The 21,265-nt window shown below is 41.7% G+C and overlaps 1 protein-coding gene across 3 annotated transcripts in view; it reads left to right on the forward strand.

The window, feature by feature from the left end:
• Positions 1–21,265, forward strand: part of LOC113158955 (signal-induced proliferation-associated 1-like protein 2) — a 73,717-nt gene that overhangs the window by 3,199 nt on the left and 49,253 nt on the right. The window contains exon 2 of one of the 3 annotated variants that reach the window (XM_026355359.1): positions 14,800–14,881. The exons of the other annotated variants lie outside the window; for them this stretch is intronic. The gene's annotated coding sequence lies outside the window, so the exon portion shown is untranslated. The remainder of the gene's footprint in view (positions 1–14,799; positions 14,882–21,265) is intronic. 3 annotated transcript variants of the gene reach the window in all.

Here is a 21,265-nt window from a genome sequence, read left to right on the forward strand (position 1 = left end):
ATTTAGGCTATCACTTAGATTTTTAACACTGACAGTCAAGTTCCCCAGAACTATCTGCCTTATCATTGCTAGCAGTGACGAACATTAGTTTGGAACAAAAAGTAACAATAAAACTTTCATGATTATATGAGGAATGTGGAAAATTGTTTTACAAAGGATCTTGTCACTCTCGGGGTCAAAGTGCTGCCTTCTCTTAGGATCATTCATCATTTTGTTTTCTGCAGTGCACATTGTACGACTTCTCGTATGTAATCAGTGCAATGGCGTTAAGACAGCATGTTTAACAGCTTGCTCAGTCACTGGCATATGTCAGTATGCATCTCGGAGAACCACAGGAAGACGCCAACAGCCATTTAAAAGACCATATTTCCACTCTTTATGTGACATGCACAAATGAGATGTAAGGTGCCTTAAGGACATATGTGGAATGGTGCCCTCATGTGCCACTTTGCTTGTTTATTTGTTTATGTCTAGTAGATGTATTGTTGGTTAATCTGATCTTATACTGATGAGGTTAAGCCTTATAGTAGATACATTAGATTAGACACAGATGGTCAACTTGTTTTGCCAGATGTAATGCCTTGAATTCAGAAGCTTTTTTCAAAGAGATGTCCTCTTGTACTTTATATTGTTTTAGGGAGGAACTACACAATTCAACACTGTTTCTACAGAAGTAAATGTTAATGATCTTAGTAAATGCTGTTAACATAGTAAAATTTGGCCTAAATATCTGCCACAGCAGCAGCCCATCCCTCATGTCTTGCACATCTTGTTTCTGTTTTGTGCTTTAATTTCCCACCATTTTGCCACTCATTCACTGACTTGCTGTCGTGCCAGGCACATTTGAGTGAAAAAGCAGTGCCATGACTGGAGGGGATGCTGCTGGATGAAACAGATGGTATAGTGACAGAAGTCAAGTACTGATTGCGCCATTTCTGGTGAGGAGTCTTGTCAACCTCTGCTGACACAAAGCTTAGCTTCTGAAGGGCTAAGGAGGAGGTGCTACATAGGGGCAGGGGCTAGGTTTAAACCCACTGATGACCAACTTTGCCATCACTGCCTGTTAATGCACAGCTCAACCTTTAATGGAGAAGATTAGACATCTGATAACCGGAACCAGAACAATGGATGATGTATGCTGTCCTTTAGTCTTATTAAATTTGTATTGAAACCCAGTGCAGATTGAATAAGTAGTATTGGTTTATATCTAGATAGATATTATCACTGTGTCATTTGTCATACAGATATGATGATATCAGTATCTAAACCATACTGTTTAACTATGTTCTTTTAAACCACAGATGATTTTCTGGATTAAGCTCCGTCCAGAAGCTATAGGCACTGGCCTATAGATTTATAACAGTCATACAGATATAACAGATTTTCCCATCTGAAAAAATGAAGTAATTAATCCTGCAGATAATCTCTTTGACTTGCACACATGATGCTGAAATGTGGAACATCTAAGTTTGAGAGAAGGTCCAATATCTTACCAATATGTTGCCTTCTACTCACCTCATAAAACTGGTTGTCCATAAAAAAAATAATGGCACATTTATACCTGCTGCTTAATCATGAAGTTTAATAGCAAAGGGAGACAAAACAGCCTTGTGGATTTGCACTAAATCCATTAGTGTTGTTCCTGGTGTGAATGCACAATAGTTTTAATCAGGGCTTTCTTAACCTTTTCATCAAATTCTGCCCAGTGGACGCCAGTGAAAATACCATTTGTCAGAGCTGCGACTGGCTTGTTTCACCAAGCCAGTCATTTAACAATGCTACTTCCAAAAACATCATGTTCATGCATTATGGATTTGCAATAGTAAAGCTTATAAGAAAATGTGTCTTGCCTAAATAAATTATGCCTGCCCCTCTTCTTCCCTTTGGGACTCATTAGTGTATATACCAGGAATGTTGGGGAAAAAGGCCACCGAAAGTTGCTGACCCTCCCTATATGTTTTGTCTACATGTCTGTCACTGGGCCACAATGAAGAGAATAAGCGCTGGGCAGTCATTAACCCGATGGCCATGAGTCCAAGGACCAGTCGTGACCTATGGGGTTAACTCGGTCTGCGTTCCACTCAGCAGGCCCAGACAATCGGGATGACTGACCTCTGTGGTCATAGCTATCCTCCAATGGGAGATAAGAAGGGATTTGGTTTAGCGCTGAGATGCATACCTCCTTCCTGCTGTAGCGAAAAAGAAAGGGCATAGCTGAATAGGCAGACAGGACTGAGTGTGAGTGAGCTAATGCATAGACTGTATGCCATTGGGACCTCTATAGACTTTCAGTCTATTCATTTAATGAATTCTATTCAATTGGCAGGTTGGCTGTGACAGGTATAGAGCTACATATATGAAACTATAGTTCAATGCAAGTGGCTTCCCAGCCTGACTCTGCTCAACCAGCAAGCTGCTGATAAGTAACTAATAAAGAAATAGTGACTTGAGTTTGATGGTGGGATGGGATGTGTGGAGACAGTTTTGTAGGACCATTTGTTCTCTATGTACTATTTGTGACAATTCCTGAAAAAAGTGCCCCTGACTGTCACCTCGAGTACACTAAGGAGCAAAGAATCATCGGGTGAGTTGCTTTAAAGTGTAAAAGTACAGTGAATTGTTTTGGATTGAGGTTGATTGTAATTAACATGTTAAATGGAGCAGAGCCATGACAGATGTGCCATAAACTGTGTTTGCGTGTGAATGTGTGAGAGAGTCACTGAGCCATTGCTGCTGGAGCCAGTATCCTTCACCTAACCTCACAGTGTACTGCAGTGCTCCCACACTGTTGTTCAGTGTGAGGTTACGTGAACATTCAATTCGACCTAATTTCCTTTAATTATTATAAACAATATAATGACCTAAGAACAAAAGACAGTTGTATGTGTTCTTTTAGTATTTAATATATTGTTGTTAGTTGGCCGGTGTTGTGCACAGTTCTAACAGGAATGTAAATTTTTCTGGGTATCAGCCTTTTTACAGGAAGGAACCTTCTCCCAAACAGCCCTTTATCAATTGTGAGAAAGTGTCTGTTTTTGTTGTAGGTTCTCATGTTGCCAGCGCACTGACACAAGACAAATTAGCAAGTCTAGTCATGGCCTGTAGTCTGTCACTGTGTTGTGTTGTTTTTTTAAGCGCTGACAAAACATATTGGTGAGAGGACGTCTCTCTCGATAGTGTTTTCACTGGTCTGTAAATCAGATTAGAATGAATAAGTGGTGTTTATTTTGGGAATAAACTATAACAAAACTTTAGCCATTTGCAGTTTTATTTGCAGTGTGATTTTCAAAGTGCTGTGAGGCAATGTATAATTCTGATTGTGTTCTTTCAATTGACAGCAGCACAGAGCTTTCAAACTCTTTGAAGTGTTGGCTAGAAGATATCAGAGGCATTGTGGCGTTCTTTCATTTTCTAGAGCTTAATTTGGTTAAAATAAACACTATACTGCCTTTGATAGCCTCCAAATATAAATATTTTGTCTCTTGTAGTTAAGTTGAGATTGTACTTTTGAATTATGCACACTATTAAACTAGGGCATTGCTATGTAGTCTTTGTATCCACTTAAGTGAAGCACCAAAATGCCTGTATATGATGTTGCCTTTGGCCTTTCCCTGTAACTTGCTATTAGCAAAAACATGGTAGTCTGTGACTACTTTAGACAAGCTCTAGACATTTGAGTTACTGGTATGTGCAGGAAGCCCTTTTACACAAAGTGGAAGAGAAGGCTAAAGCAGAGAAGAGCTGAACTGTGCAGGACTGCCAGCTGGCCTGGCCTTTCCCTGTAGTCAAGGCTGCAGCAGCGGTAGGATGTGTTCAAGGAGCACCGGCCCAACCAAGCAGAGCTAATTCGAAGCTAGAGTAGTATATTCCATCTCACTTGATTTTTTTTTTTTTTCCATCTTTCTTTGCAACATCATTTTGACTAGCCTTCCTTTTATGCAATTTGTAAAGGCAGAGGAGAATGATCTGGAGTGACAGTGGCCTGATTTTTTTTTTCTTTTCTATTCTTGCTTCTGTAATCACATGATCTGTCAATGTGGAAGAGCTCAACTGTTCCCCTCCTCCTCTTTGCTGAAGTGTATTGAAGCTGCTGTGGATGGTTGGAGGTTAGCCACAGGGGGTGTGATGCTGAGGGATCCAGAGCTAAAGGGCCAGTACGTTTGACACTAAATGGTAGCCTTTATAGCCAACGGGGTTTACTGCCTTAAAAGAACTAAGAGCAAAGGAAAATGAGATTACATAATGCATTCACGCAAACAGGGTCCTAACAGGAGGTCTATGTAGATGCAATTGTTACAATGCCTACTAGCTACACTATGTGCTCATTCAGTGCTTACCTTCCCTAGGCTATGTTTACTGGTGGTCTGTGGAACCTCTCTGAAATGTAAACAGGACTTCAGGGCCACATACAGTTCAGCGCTGAGCTGTATGGACACAGGCCAATACACAATGAAAACACAAGTGGTGGTTACGCAGCCAGGTGCTGTGTATCTGACCACAGGAGCAGCTGTACAACTACACTGTTCTCATTTGTCTCAAGATAATGTGTGTTTAGGTGGAGCACACAAACACCGACCGTCAGAGGTCAAAGTATGCTTCCAACTTGTTGATAGATTTACTTTGAATATCATACTTAGTAGTTGAAAGTAGGTCTTTTCTTTCATCACATTGCTTTCATAGTTTTCATGGCTGGCGTTTTTGCCATGCACATACAACTCCAGCAGTGATACACGCGTATGCACATGCCAAGAAATTTGGTTTCAGCAGCAGAAATCTAGCCGAGGTAACCGGATTCTTCCAATCCTCTGCCCTGATTAAGGAAACAGATATTCTCATTTACATGACTCAAGAAATTATGTTACCACAGAAAGCTAACAATAATCAGGTTAGTGAAGGGCATGTAAACACACTGATTCTCATCAGGTCACATGTGAATATCCGTTCTCTCAGGTGGTGACATTTGACTTTTGCTAGGAGAGCGTAAAGATAGAAACAAACATTGCCTAATTGTTTCCTGTCATTTGGTTTAATTTTCGCTGAAAGGCGATTGGAGTCTGTGGCCCCTGAGGAGACATCTTGCATTTCCTCAGACTTTCCTCAAAAAGAATCAAGACACTGGTTAGTTCATGTTGCTCTGTTTATTGACTTTGTGATCTGCTGCAGCATCTTTGCTTTGTCACAGACTAGGGGTTGTTGACTTGCAGTAGTATTGAATGGCATTACTGTCTGTGTCTTCTTATAAGTGATAGTTATGCTGAGAATTAAAAAATGTCATAGTCCTGATGTGGAATTTCAGGGTCAAATGCACAGTTTGACAGGACTCTTTGTCTCTCTTATTAACCTGGCAGATTGACTAATATTGTATTTATAACATAAGTCTATGGGAGTTGTCATCTTATGAAACTCTACTGATGAAAACTGGGTTTGCAATCTAGATGAATGACAACAAGACTTTCCTTTTGATTCTGTCATGTCTGGTGAACCTAAGTGCGCTTTGTACAGCTGCCAGTGCCTGGTGCTCTCTCCAAATGTGGCTATCTTCAGAGCCTGCTGCAGTTTTGAGATAAGCAAGTGAGGAATAAGGAAAGCTTATTTGGGATGTTATTGAAAAAAAACTGGCCAGCACTGTGATTAGGGACAGACACCTTCCGGTGCACATTTTTCATCTTGTTCCTGATCTCTGTTTGAGTGATGTGCATTTAAAAATCTAACTTGCTAATGCTTTCTTGTGTCATTCTGAGTTGTGCATATTCTGTGGCGGTCACTCTATAAGAAATGCTGCAGCATGCAATGCAACTGTACTCCTATGACATTTTTTTAATCCATCCCCCATTATTTGAATATTACCTTCACCCCATCATCAAAGTAACTCATCAGATTATTGGCTTTGATCAGCTCTGAAGGAAAAAGGTCATTCTATAAATGGGAGCCCTCACATCAGTCAGCTCAGTGCACTTGGTGGAAGGAGGGATTTCATCCACAGTCATCTCCCTGGACACTTTTCTACATTTGGCATTCAGAAATAGGAATGGTAAGATGGAAGTGTAACAAGGAGCAAACAAGGATAGGGAAAATATGTAGAGGCAAGAAAAAGCATTCATGTCCTCTTCCTGACACAGAGTTTTATGGCTCATGTATTTAACAGGCAATGACCTGTTGACCAGAATAAGAGTATGGGTGTATGTGGCAGTATTTGCCTAGATTTGTTGTATATCATTAATATTGCTGATATGTACATTGAAATAAGAGCATACTGTGTAATTGTAAAAGTGTGGGTGTATGTGCATGTAATGATATGTGCTTTTGCATGTTTATACATAGGTGTGCGTGTGTGTGTGGGTGGCTCTCAGTGGGAGGTTAGTTTTTGACACCCTTTTAGCTGCCACACCTCCCTTGAACACACCCACCGCATGCCATGCCAGCTGCAGCTGTTGTGTCTCAATGCTAGAGATGTTGAAACTCTGCAATTAGAGCTCCAGATTTCTGAATAGCGCACATTGCGATGTCCTAAAATTGCACTTGGTCCCCTTTCTACCCCTAAGAACAGTGAGTAAATAGAAACTGATGAGGGCGAATCATGAATAAACCGTCCCCATCTGCATCAGAGTTGACAGATTGGGTTTTATGCAAGCTGCTCCTTGTGATGTGCTGTTACCCTGGTTAAAGAAACCAAAGGGTGGAAAGAGGCTTCATTGATGGGGTGGGTTTCTCACGCCTGACTGAGAATGTTCGCTTTCCATCAAGTCAAGTGGTGCATTGTAATCTCAACCAAAGAAATGCAAATATATAGAACAGATGTACTACCTCTTTTTTTCTCCCCATTTGTCGGCAGGAGTAATCCCTCACTCCGGTGGAGATTGTGTTGGGTGCGCTGCGGGTGCAACACTAAAGTGTTAACAAGGGAAAAGCCATGTAACCCTGGCACATGCGATGGCTGCCTCCCATTTTAGGGCCTTTTCTCAATAAGGCTAGATGCTCAGGATAGATAAATGGAGGCTTTTGTGGCCTTTGCCAGAGGGAAACTCACACAATGAAGGACACACACAGAGCAAGGTCCTTTCCAGAGAAAATGGCTAAAAGCAGCATTTCTGCAGTCCCTCCTCCTGTTTTCTTTTTCACTCCCTCCTTCACTTTCTCCTGTCTCTCGCTCTCGCTTCCTGAATGTCTTCCTGCTCCGTGAGAACTGAACCTTCTCCCATAATGTTTCCATAAACGAGTTGAGGGAATGGAAATAACTCGGGCCATTTCCCACTGACTCGCTTAATCCATGTTCTCCCCACTAGTCTCTTTACAGAGCCGTGGACAGTACTTAAGCACACTTCACGTAATGATGCAGAGTTACACTGCTCAAAGTGTTAGCAGAGTGCACTTATAAGGTATCTCATACACTCTGGCCAGAGCATCTCTAATATATAAGGCTCCTACCTTATGAGATATTTCCAAACCCTTCTATGAACAGGACAACTTTGTACACAACGGAGGTCAAATTGGTCTTCTACCATGGATTTAAAGTAGTGATAACCATCCTTCAATCTTCATCCTTCGATTTGTTGTACATCTGCTCCATTGCAACATATCAGTGTTTATTTGTGGTGATTTTTACCCTTCGGTATAGTGGTAAAACTGCTATACTGAGTCCCCGTCTTTCCACACTCTATTTGTCTGTCCTTTTTCCCTCTCCTCTCCCCTTTGTGACTCTTACATTGTTGATTTAACTGTCATGGTGTGGCTGTCTGGGGTTTTACATATACATTTGCATGTCGGTTGTTGCCTACATCTGCAGGCCATCCTGTCAGGACTGGCCAATCTCTCATGTGGGTGCCTGCCCTGGGAACAGATGTTTTTGATGCCACTTGTAGGGGAAAAGCTTTGAAAGTGACTCCATAAAAGGGATGCCAGCTGCATGACAAACCAGGGCTGCCTAGTTCTCAGGAATTCAGTCGGAGCCATTTCTCACTGAGCGCTGGCAACATGGCCTGTGGAGAATAAGAAGACTCTTCACTTAATAAGACTACTCCCTTTGGAGAACTTTATTAATTACAGAAGGAAGTTGCTGTACTGGAACATATGCTCCAGATGGCGGTCACTTTGAAAAAAAAAAAAAAAAACTCTTATTTATTTATTAAATCTAGATGCTGTTATCTGTTTTCTTTTTTCCACTCACAATAGACATTCATTGCACAAACCTATAACATGTCAACAGGTGGCTACTTTTATAGGTGGGTACATTTATGGATGTAACCCCTATTGCACTTTTGTTTGTTTGTAGTGTTGCTTTATGCTTCTATAGCCAGCAGGTGTGACAGGAGTCTGCCATTCTCCATGGTGGCAACTTTTCCCATACTGCTTCTAACAATGCACTTCCAGTGTCAACTTCCCTTTGGTTCCTGACTGCCCGCGCTCTCTGCTCACATCCGCAGAGCAGAGTGCCTGATCTGGCATCCAGTGAACTCTCCCCTGCCAAACTTCAAATGAGAAGCAACTCTCTGGCCAGTGATTATTATTCTACATGCTTATTTTAGCCCCTGCAGTTGTCAGAAACCCTTATTATTTGCTCTACAGATGGAACACATAATTTGTGTTGCTCACAAAATGTGCTGAGCCGGAACTATTAGTGTAGTTTATAGGTTGTGGTGGTAATACTGGCACTCTTCCTCAGGAGTTTTTAACAGATTCTAATCATATGTTCACATGTAATGAAAGAGAACGGGCAAAAGTGCCAAATATAAACAAAACTTGGATAAGCACTTAACTGCTGAAGACATCCTTGTGCCAGTGGCTATGTTGCATTGTTCAAAGATTAATCCATTAGCTTGCTCTGCAGTGCAATTACAGCAACTGAAATTAAGTTTGCTTTATCAGGTATGAACAGAGGTTGGTGTAAGAGAAACTGTACTGATTACAGAGTGTTTAGAGAAACAGTTTCAAAACTCTGGTTCCTAAACCTTTAGACTTTTAATCTCTTGAATTGGTGCAGTATCCATTGTCACCAGTTTTATCTGGCTACATGTAGTGACCAGGTCAACCAAAGATTAGTTTCCATGTTTAATTTGATTTCTTTTTAGGACTCTAAGAAGTAAGAGAATTAATCAGACATAAAATAGAAACAAACGTCCTGCTTTATTATGTTAGTTATGTCAAACTCTCTCAGATTTGGCTTGTGAATCTTGAGGTGGAATTCACCTCTTGTTGGGTCTTGACCCCAATTTTATTAACAGTTTTTATGTAAACTTGGTTTATCTTTTTCAGAAATCTTTCATTTTTATTTATTATGTTACGTTGTTTTACTTGGAACTCAGCAACAGCATGTCTCTCACTGTATTCACCCAGTCACCACTTATCTCTGCACAACTCTCTGCTCCTCTCTCTTTTTCCTCCCTCAACTTTCCATCTTTGTTGTGGAGGAAGGTCTGCTGTCACTCAAGGCTGTCATGAAGGAAAAGTTGCCTAGCAACAACATGGAGGGATGCAAAGCCAATGTTTACTCTCCACCCCCTCACCTCATGTGCCCACTGCCCCTTAAATCCCCCCCCCCCTCTCTGTCGTAGAGATGGAGTGGCATGGGAGGATAGTGAAGGCAAAGCAGCCTCTTGCTCTCTGATTATTTCAGACAACAGCAACAGAAAAAAACTTAGATGGGCAAAGAAGGGGGAGGTGTAGAGGAGGAGAAGTGACATTCAGAGATGCTGTGTTTGTCTGTTGCCTTCCAGCTGTTATTCCTCCCTTCCTCTCTGCAGGAGGACCAGGCCATTTCCCTAAACAGCTTCTCTCCCACTCTGCATAACTAAGGAGAAACTTGTCTTACCACAGCATGCCGTTATCAGCAGGACTAAAAATACTGGACAGCAAATACATCACATGCCTGGGTATCGTCACACCCTCATGAAAGAGAGCTCAACCTAGGCAGCTAGAGGTACCTTTCATTCTCTGTGGATTATTAAATGTCCCCTGGTGGAAGCAATCAGGCAGAACCTTTGTTCCCTACCACATTATCCTGCTTTACCTTGTTTAGAACTGTAATTACGTAGCAAGCCTCGAAGGCTTCCACACTATCAGACTGTGTTTGGATGTCATTTCAACCAAAAGTAATAACACAAGTAATAACACACCAAGTTGAGATCTGTTAAACCATATTGAGTGAACATATGTTTGCACAAGTAAGGGATTATGTCATTGTTTTGACAGTTGGCCCCATCTTAACCAAGATTATTTAAAAATGACACCAGCATCACCTCTAAAGTGAGGTGTTGCTGTCCAAATCTAATATATTAATGTTTTCACATTTTGAGAATTAACTCTGTCTATGTCGAGTTCCCATGCCTGATTTTATCCTTCTCTTATTGGTTAGGTTTGCGAGTTTGTCAATTCAATTAAATTTTATTTTATAGTGCCACATCACAACAGAACTCATCTCAAGGCACTTTACAGGGTTTAACGTTTAAGACCTTACAAAATATGACAGTATGCAGAATTATATAGATTATTATGAGTGGAAAGAGAAGAGGGAAAAGAACAGCAGGCAACAAAAAACAAGAACAATAAACACACCTCACAGAAGCATTTGACACTGCACCACATTAAGATATTGGATCATATTGACTTGTACTGCAGCCTGCCAAAAATACTGCAGCATCTAATCTTTAGAAACATAGCAAATAAGCATATTTCAACAGAAACGTTGGGCCTTACCATTTTCTATCTGGATAAAACAAATTACACCGTACATATCTCAAGAAAAACATTCCCAACTTTTTATTATAGTTTAGCCTGTCTGAGCCAATTGACTTTACCCATTATCCTCCAAAGTTCAGTATGTAACTTTAAATCGGTCAACGTTTTGCACACCAATCTGAAATATGAGCGGTTAAAGATGTTTTTAGTGTTTGTGAATGTAGGCTGTTCTGTATGTGTATCCGTTGTGTAATGACTACCCTTGGTATGTAAATTACCCATCAGACCCGGTTGTCCATGTGCAAACGAGCGGTGTTTGTGGGATAGTGTGTTTCACAACAGGCCCTGCTGCACATGTGTGTGTGTGTGTGTAGGCTGATGAATAGTTTGTCTGTTTGCTGGGATGCAGTGACAAGAACTCTTAAGTGTTACCTCCTGGGGCTTCCCACTCTTCAAATAAAACTCTTTCCTTCCCCTTAGCTCAAATCAAAGCTGAGAACCTGCCTGCAGAGGCTGGATCAAAGCCGAATGTGGCACAAAGACCTGTACTTGCTACCATTCATTCAGCTTGATTAAAGTCTGTCATTTCCTGCTATTAACATGCTCCTACCTCCAACCAGAAACAGACAGAGCAAAGCAGCCACCAGGAAGTTGTTAGAATGACACTGTTTTAGTGTTGATTAGCAATTAAGCTTCCTGAAACTCAATTATGTTGCACTATATGAGAGAGAAATCCTCAAAACTCAATTACCTCACACAGATATTTAGCCTTTATGTGTCCACGGAAGGCTGACTTCCTCAAAAATGACATATTTACACACATTTATACTTGGTAGATTGTAACTTCAGTCTTCTGATTTTATCCATTTCCGAATGTTAAGTGGAAGGTTTTCATCAGTCTCCACACCCTCATTTTATGTTAGTTCACAGATTGCAACCACACCCCCTTATAATCACAAGTCTGTTTCAACAACTTGATTTTGAGGCCATGACACACAAAGCTGACCTCAAACAGCTACTGTCAACAAACAGCAACTGATCGAATGCCTAATGACTGCTGACGTTGCCTAACGTCTTCTGTTAAAGGATACATTTGAACATAAATACAGCGTACAGCCAGCTGGCCTGTGCTTGCATAAGAGGAAATAACTACTCAGACGTCTGTATACACAATCCAAACAAAAAAGAACACAGCCAAAGACAACCAAAAGTTTCTTTTCATATGTCGTTTTCACACCACTACATTAACTAATTGGAATGTTTGAAAGATAAACTGAGAATATGTCTAGTGAAAAGTAAAAAAAACGATACTGTAAATTCATCAATCCAAGTATCCCAACTGTGCCAAGTTTCACAAATTTTCTATGGGCTTCATCTACTGACAAAATACCACATCTGACAATGCAAGTAAGTAGCAAAGCAAAGCAAAACTTTACAGATGATTTTACAGTGCCTTTTGCAACTTTTATTAGACCACTGACTTATTTCCTTCCAGGCAGCAGAATGTTGTTGAATATACAGAATATCAGCGGTCAGCTTGCCACGAGCTGTAGTCTTTGCAGTGTGTTCAAGTGCAGCTTTTATCTGGAGATGTGAGGCAGCACATCAGTCCGTCTTTGTTGGTGCTACTCCTTTGGCTTGTGTGTATGTAGGCCCTTAAACCCACAGCTGTTTGCAGTGAAGCACCGGAGAGTAGTACCCTGCAGAGATGGGGTTTTTTTCCCCACATTTCTCTTCCTTGCTGTTACGACCATCTCAGCCAGCCCCCCCCCCCCTCCCTCTCTGTCTACCTCCTGTGTGTTGCTCTGGCCTCTGCTGAAGGTAAAAATATTAATGTTCAGCATATAGCATGTGGAGCGCAGTCCACCTCTCCGGTTGTGTCTGTCGCCTCTTATCTCAGGATGTTTAAGCTGGGTTTGTCTGACAGACCTTTGTACCAGGCTGTAGTTCATAGGACAAGGAAGAGATAAGTGGATTCCCCCATCTCCCGCTGCTCTAAATGTCAGCCAGTGCAGGGAACTTGGAAGGTCACAGGCTTGACCTGGGCATATTTTCTCGAGAACAATAGCTTTCCCCCTTGTTGTCTTCTTCCTGTCTTTCTTCCTGTCAGCAAGCGAAGCTCTGAATGTCACGGTCTACCCCTCTCTCCCCCCCATCAACCACCAACACCAACCCAGCAGTCCCCCACCCAGCACAGCCACCTACTTTCCCTTACATATGCTAATGCTGAAGTCTCATTCAGCTGTTGGTGGCTTTGTCACGAGGGGTGGGAGGGGGTTGTGTGCATTAAGGAGCAGCTGTATGCATTTTGCTAAATTGACTCCCCGATGGCTGCCAGACTTGTCCTTATTTTACTCTCTCCTTCTTTTTCTTCAGCCTTTCTCCATTTTCTGCCCAGACTAGTTATTGGATCAAGGAAAGGAAGGTAGAGCTGTGGTGCTGTTGTTTATTTTCAAGACTTTCTATTGTGTAGCAGATTTTTTTCCTCCTTGTGTGTTTTTGAGTGACTTGCATTCAACAAGTGGCTGATGGATTTAATGCACTTGGATAGCATCTCCACAGTGGGCTCATTACCACAGTGGCTCACAGAGCTTTGTGTCCCCTGCTCTTTCTTATGAAGTTATGGATCTGATCAAAAAAAAACTCCTTTAATCGGGTAAGCACAACAGCTGTTGATATCTCATGTTGGTCTTTCATGTAATGGCCTGATAGGATAAAGGAAAAAGTGTTTCATGCATAATGATCTCAGTTTTGCTTGTATTTATATGCAGAATAAGCATTGTATAAACACCACTGGTCTGTCCTTTGTTGTGTATCAGAGGAGGAATTTGTGAGTGTGTGTTTCTGGCAGACGCAGCACAAAAAAGTTTTTGTGAGGTGAATAAAGAAGTGATTCATCTCTGCATCTGTGCTTACTTGTGTCCTCCCTGCAGTTCAGTTGACTAAACCTATATCTGTGTTTGCTATATACGAGACTTCCAGCAGCTTATGTCCAACGTTGCTCTGGTACTCTTGGATTTCTGTCAGTAACACCAGGCCAAGTGTGGAAACAAACTTTAAAAAGAAAATGAGTACCACTGAATGAGTATGAGGAGGAAGAGGTGGTCTGTGGTGTTGACACATTCTGAGGTCACTCTGCTGGTCAGCACGTTCAAGTACAGCTCTCTGAACGATGTGTGTATGTGTTTGTGTGAACGTATTGGTTCTCAATCGCAATGTTGCACAGCTTACCTACTTCCCTCCTCTGCTGCCTGTTCGTCAGTGATAATGTGACGATGTGGACTCTGACTGACCTCAGCAAAGGAGCAGAGGCCTGGATCTTCTCTGAGCTTTCGATCGGATTGCCTCACAACTCTTTTAACAGCTTGCCTTTTGCAAGATGAGAGTGCTCTTCTCACCATTTCGCTCCTCCTCTCCTTGTTTTCTTTCTGTCCTTTCCCTGAGAGTGTGCTCCGCTGACAGGCTGTCATTGGTATGGTGGTAGCTGGGGAAGCAGCAGGCTGCTGGGAGCAGCAGAGGGGGGATGTGTGCTGATGGAAATAGGTGGTGGTTTATTCTGGAGACCTGCTGTGCCACATCAACCCTGCATGTCCCTTTCTGTCTCCTCATAGCAGTGAAGGCCGGTGTTGTTAAGCCCAGTTCGGGGGGACAGATGGTCCCTTTTGGAGAAGGGCCACAGCACAGTGCTCCCTGTTCGTGGGGCTCCACTGGAGCAGCCAAGAACAAACACGATCTCCTTCTGTTGGGAACATATAGGAGCGTCAGTGTGTAACACCTGAAAAGGCTCTGGGAGTGACATCTAAAACTACACGTATGTGTATGTTGGGTGTGATACTAGTGCTGGTTATGTAATGTTAACTGACATTTAATTAATTGCTTCATGGTAGCACTGACAGTGACATTTCTAATAAGACGGTATTCCTCTTATAACATCAGTCTGTATTCATTAATTTTATATTTGTTTAGGAACTCTCTAATTAATCCTTAGCCAAGTTTACACATTTTTCTCAATCTTTGAACTTGGTGCACTGTGTTTTTTTTTACACACTCCAATGCCACAGTGCTTGTTGTTTGTTCTCATGTGACTAAACAAGGAAAATCTGTTGTCCTGTCTATTTTAATTCTCAGATCACCCTGAAACAACTAAAGGACAATGGCAGTGTGCTGCCTGGCAGACGCTGGGCAGATAGCCAGCTGGCAGGGCAACAGGGTAGGAGACTCCCAGTTTCAGTGGAGCCTGGAGGAGGCCTGCGTCTTTCTAGCCACCACTACCAGTATTGTGCTGTTTTTATATGAGTCTGGTTACAACTCAAGAACAGGGGCACTTTTCTTCGTAACCTAACTTTACTGCCTAGCTCGGCTCCACACCTTGTCAGTGTGATTGTGGTTTAGCGCTCATTTGGTGCATTGCTGGTAGTAATTATGTTAATGTTGGCATGTAAAGGTCGTCATTCCAGAGCTGCAGCAGTAATTTTATTTTATCAGCGGCTGTCATCTTAATGCATTATCTGGCACTGGAATTTAGAAACGGTAAAGCTGATGCACACAGTATATTTTGCGTTTGCATTAGAAATACTGATACAAATCACAGGCAATATAAGCGGAGTCTGTTAACATCTTTTAAGAAACTTGGCTGTCTATATTCAATGAGCACACAATACAGAATACCAAATATACTTGTTGGAAGAATAAATGTTGTTTTTAAAGCTTTCCCATGCATAGCTACAAAACATGATTCACAATACAGTCAATTACTTTGAAGGACTCAGTTGAGGTTTCCAGAAACACATGGAAGATATGTACGAGTACATTGTGTGGATCACTATACACTTCATAATTGGATTTACCTTTACTCCCCCTTCTTCTAGTTCACTGGCTTCTCTACACAGTCAAGTTGTCTCAAACCACTCTCTCCTGGCAGCCTCCTTTTCTTTGTCTATAACGGAGCATATGGTAGATATTATAAGATTTGAATGTGCGCAGGAAATGAAAAGAATTTACCGTTTGTAGTCACTTACTGTTCCCTGAACCAAGTAAAATGGAGTCAGATCATGGGTGACCCCTGTGCTTTAGACTCAGCTGTAGCCAGCACATTCCAGATGGAGCTGCTGCCAGCACGAAGCAGAGCAGACTCAGGGTTCCTTTGGGGTAGCAAAACAGACTTGTGCATATAAGCGGCCTCTATGATAAGACAAAGCCTAGAAATAACTGCCAGTCCAAACCACAAAGTCCATGGCAAAGCAAACAGCTATCTATTGTTTAATTTTACACGTGAGAACATAACTGTTGACAGATGAGGTGTGGTGAGATGTCCATTGGAGGGCAGTGATCTCGGGTTAGCGCTGTAGCTACAGGAGCAGATATCAGACAGTGCAGCTCAAAACATATCTCTCCGGCCTCTTGTATTCCAGCTGTTGTCTGTCTTATATCTCTTTAAAGCTGTTTCATTTTCTTAGGGCTTGTGGGGAAGCGCTGAAGTGTTATTCTGGTATGTATCAACTTCCTTTTTGCAGAGATTCCTGTCTGGTCTGTTAGACGCAGAAGTGAAGCAGACGAAAGGAGTTTTACTTAAGTTTTATTTAGATCAAAATGCAGATGGAGAATACAGAATCCCTTCTAAAGTACCACTCATACCAGAGTTTAGACTCAAATACTGCAGGGTTTGTTTAATAGAAGTTGTGTTCTCCATAAGCCTGTGCACCTGGAGCACTGACTGGCCATAAGTGACTGTGGGCATTTCCCACAGAGCATTGTGAGACGTGATGCCATGGGAATGATGAGACAGTGAGAGTATGTGTTTACTCTGTGTTGTCTGACCTCCTTTTTTTGTATCTCTTCTGCTGATAGTTTTCTGCTGTTGGGTCAACTCGAGTCTGTGTGCAGTGAGATGTAAACAAAAAGTCTAGTCTAGTCTAATTGTTTCTTGGTCCTGCAGAAGCTGCCTCTGTTCAACCTCTCAGTTTTTGCACATTCTCATATGCGCACACACTCCTCTCCTTTGCAGCGTTCTTTCTGTCATCTCTGCTGCTATCATACCCATCATCATGTTGGCATGATCTCACATGTGTTTTTGTGTGATTGTAAGCATTGCCAGGTAAATGGAATCATGTCATAACAGTGAGTAGTGATAACATGACAAGATTTGAATTTGGAGGGACACAGTGGATATTCACAGGCTGTCAAACAGAGATGGGATTGCAGATGAGTAGCAAATGGTCGATGTACTGGATTGCACATTCAAATACAGAAATGTCATGTTCTCTCAGGCAATATGACGTTTGCAACAAATATAAACCCCTACACAGAGCTTTAATTGATGTAGTGTGTGTAGGTTATCCATTAATAACTTGATATTTTCTTTTACAAAGATCCGTTCAAAGCATCCCCAGCTGGGTGATAATGTTAAGTGATCAGATGCACATTTTAGGTGCAAATACATAGACCAAATGTGACACAAAGATCCAAATTCCACTCTACATCTACCAATACTGTAGATTGAAAACTAGTACAAATCAGCATGCGTGTGGCTGTACATATCACCTTTCATATCACCTACATTAGAAAAAACATACGGCAGATGTACTATACTTAAGCATTTACAGAAACCTTTAATTATCTCAGTTGGGCCTAACCACAACATAAAATACACAGTGTGCCAAATGTTGCAGCTGAAATACACTTTTAATGCAGTTAAATAAATAACTGTAACTTTCACTGCAGCTGGAGCTTGTGTATCTATTTATTTCAGATTTCATCAGATGTGACTCATGGCACTCTGTAAGGACAGACCCAGTCAAACCCAAAGCCGCATTCAGTGGTCTTTGATTTCGACAGTCAAATGTGATTTGAAATTGTGAGAATGTGGGATACAGGGGGAGTAGTGGGCAAACGAATGGGTGAATTAGACAATTTGGTTAGTAATAGTCACATCCGTATATCCTCTCTAATGGATGATTTGGTCAGATTGCCACCCATCGCTAGGGAATTATTATTTTTAATTCTGGAGCTTATTACTTGCACAACCATGCTTAACCCAAATAAATATTAAGCATATGTGGTAGCTCTGGTCTTAGGAGGATGGAGCAGGATAGGTAGAAGATAAGTAGGCTGGATTTGATGTGTTGTTAGCTTCTACACATCAGGTTCAGTAAGACAGCTGGCTCAAACTCATTCATTGGTTTCCTTGCCTCCCACTGAGGGTGTGACCTTCCATTCACACTGGCCATTAAAATCTCAGCATTACTCCCTGCAGGCAATATTGGCACATCGGGGTGTTCGGTTGGTGGTCTGACTACAATAAGAGAGGGTGGAGTTAGATGATTGGGTTCTTACAAGCTGAAGTATAGTGAGTTATCATTGTGTACAGGAAGGGGTGGGTTTGGGCATCAATGGCAGGGCTTTAGCATCAGTGCTAATTTGGCTGTCAGCTGGTGGGAGATTCCTCCCTGTTGTGAGGTTGAATTGTGGGAGCAGTAGATGAAAGAGGAGGAAGCTGAATGGTGCATTTGGTGGTTTTTTTTTTTGGTCTATACTTTCATAGCCTCAGTGGCTGTAAGCAGAATCACACCCACTCGGGCCTAACACCCTTTTACAAGTGTCCTTTTTGGAGACACTTAGGGAAGATGGTATGCCTGATTTCCCAGGCCCCAGTAATGAACTCTCAAGGATAACATTGCCCAATTAATTGGTTCTGTGGTCTAATTGCACGCATCTCTTTGAGCAAGGTTTGGCAAAACTCCTGTTCTTTTTCTTCCCACTCTGTCAAATTCACATTTCTTCTTAACCTCTTTTCTCCTTTACAATAACTCAGTTAAGGTAACGAATTACTCCAGTGAAGCAGAAACATTAGTGTTTTCATCAGATTGGAGATGCCTGTGTCTTGTTACAGTCAAACCCCTCCCTTTCTTGCTGCAAGTGTGATGAATTTAATATCTATCTTGCCCAAAACCATCGCACACACTCCTCCCATTCCTGCTGCAAGGTTGGAACAGCTGCTTACAATAGAGGATTGAAAACAGAACTCCCACGTTGTTTTAAATCAACTCCTCAGAGGGGGAAAAACTTACACTGTGTGCAGCACAAATTTGATTGTATTCGATTGTATAGTGACATGGAATGTGATTCATTGTTTTTATTGTGAGTTTATTGAGGAATCAAATAGCGGGCAGTGAAGCATAAGCAACATGCCTTCAGGTTTATTTGCTTTCCGCTTAGGTATTTTCCTTTCACTGTGTTAATGATGAACGCGGTGTGACACATCCAAATGTCTGATTGACTGCATCCTCTCAACATAAAACAGTAGAAGATAGGTGACAGGAAACTAAATTAAATGGGTTGTGAATGAGAAGAACGTGTAAATTTGCTTCACACAATAATGCTGCCTGACTCACTATATGATGAAGTCCATGGCCTGGAAAATTGGTGTAATCATCATGGCCTCTAACCTAAACTGCACCCTAATTTGGCTGCGGGGAGGAGAGGATGACTGCATCATTGCTTGGCCTAAGCTCTGGAGGTCAAGTCTTGTCTTGGGGACAAGGCCAGCTACTACTTCCTGCTTGCAGAGAACAGAGGTGCATTGGGCTCAATTATACAAGACTTTATTAACAATAATTGGCTATAATCACAGGTCTTTGTTCACCCCAGGTCTCAGAGTGACCTAGCAACTTGGTTGGGGCTAAATAAATATGTTTAACTTTGACCTGGGGTGCAATTGGCTGGGCACTGTGGAGGATCGCACAGTGAGAGAGAAGAGAAAATTCAAGAATCGGAAAGGATGGCATAAATGCTTTATTTTACCGACAGCTATTCTACCTTCAGCTTGGCCAGTGCACAAAAGTTTATAATAATAAAAAATGCTGTCATCATACTGTATTATGCACAATGGTTGCAGAAACCTACAGTTAGATTGTGTCTGTGATGGACATACATATGCAAATCGTGATATTTTGCTCAAATAATTGTGACTTCTTGGTGATTTCTCCTCCACTTAATGCAGCACAGGATATTTTGAAAGGTAACCTTAGATCTAAGACATCTCATTATGTGACATGTTTGGCTTCTTAGAGAACCACTGCTGCCTGAAACAGGCATTGTTGCCAACAAATCAGACATGAAAAGGATTTGGCATTCCTCACAGGAATAATTTTTAGGGTCTAATGACATGGTCCTGCTTTTTGAGAATGCAGTATATGCATAATTTGCTCAAGTGCTGTCAGGTCTGACTAGATTCATCCTAATAATATACACAGCATGTGTTTGTAACATCTGACATCACAATGAGCTTCAGTGTTAAAGGATGCAGAACATCTTTGCTTGTTGACTTAATTTCCCTTTATCTTGTTTTGAGAGTTTAAATTTTGTCAGTATTGGATCAAATGGCGAGCAGGGAATTACTTTTGTTACTAGGGTTGCTGTGGAATCCCAGTTGCACAATGTACCATGGCATGAATGTTGATGGCTATTATGCAATGTGCATTTACTTATTAGCAGAATCAGGGAAAATGCAGCCAAAATAACCTGTGTGGCCTGTGAGACCATGCCTTGGGCACAAATACAGCAGCAGAGGAAATGGCAGAGAAGCTAGGCTGATATCAACATCCCCCAGAAATTAAAATCAGCAGTGTGGGATCACTTTGGATATCCCAGGAAGAGGTTGTCGTCAAGACAGATATCTGTGGACTCAAGGTGGCTGCAAAAGAAGCAAACACATAAACATCTTCTCCCAAAGTATTTGTCACATTTCTATCCAGAATCGACATCGAATAACTGTGATAGTTTTTTTTTAAATGGGTATTATAGCACAAAAATCTCAACCCTATATGTGACACAGTTAAATTATTTCAGACCTTTCTAAACATTTTCAGAGCTGTAACCAGCAAAGAGATTTAGCTCCATGAGATATAGCTTCTCTCCATGATCACAGTGACAGTTGTGTAGGGGTTGTATAAGAGACTAACAAGAAGTGAGTTGGTCTAGTGAATCTGTCAGAGCAGGCTGCTGTTATATTATGTGACCTGCTCTGGTGAAAAAGCCCATCAGTGATAGTAGTGTATTAATTGAGGATGGTGGATGGAACGTGGTAACTTTTTTGACAGCATATTAATATCTGCCAGGCCTTTAATCAGGCCACAATGTCAGAGGATTATTTTAAGACTTGGCAGAACTGCTGGGCCACTCTTCTCTGGATGAACCAAGATGAAAGACAGACTATCCAGCATCAGAAACAGAAAATGGGTTCATTACTGTAATTAGCGCTCTCTTTTCTCTCCCATCACTCTTTCCCCATCCCTTCCCCCTGTTCACAAGGCCTTGTGTCTTAAACACCCATAATAGCGATGCATTACCCCAGTAATAAAGGGCTGTGAGCAAAGCAGAGCGCCCACCCTCCATCTGCTGCCCCCCTTGTTCACACAGCCACAAAGGAGAGGCCAGAAAACAGCCTCCTTCAGGTCACACAGAAGATGGATTCTGCTGACCAAGTAGTTTGTGACATTCTGATTGGTTGAGTGAGGTGGGGGTTGGATGTGGAATGAGACATGGTACAACTGTGTTCATTAATCACTGTCACAGGGAAAGTTGCTAATATAAGGGC

Source organism: Anabas testudineus, chromosome 15 (assembly GCF_900324465.2).
Source record: "Anabas testudineus chromosome 15, fAnaTes1.2, whole genome shotgun sequence".
NCBI classification, from domain to species: domain Eukaryota; kingdom Metazoa; phylum Chordata; class Actinopteri; order Anabantiformes; family Anabantidae; genus Anabas; species Anabas testudineus.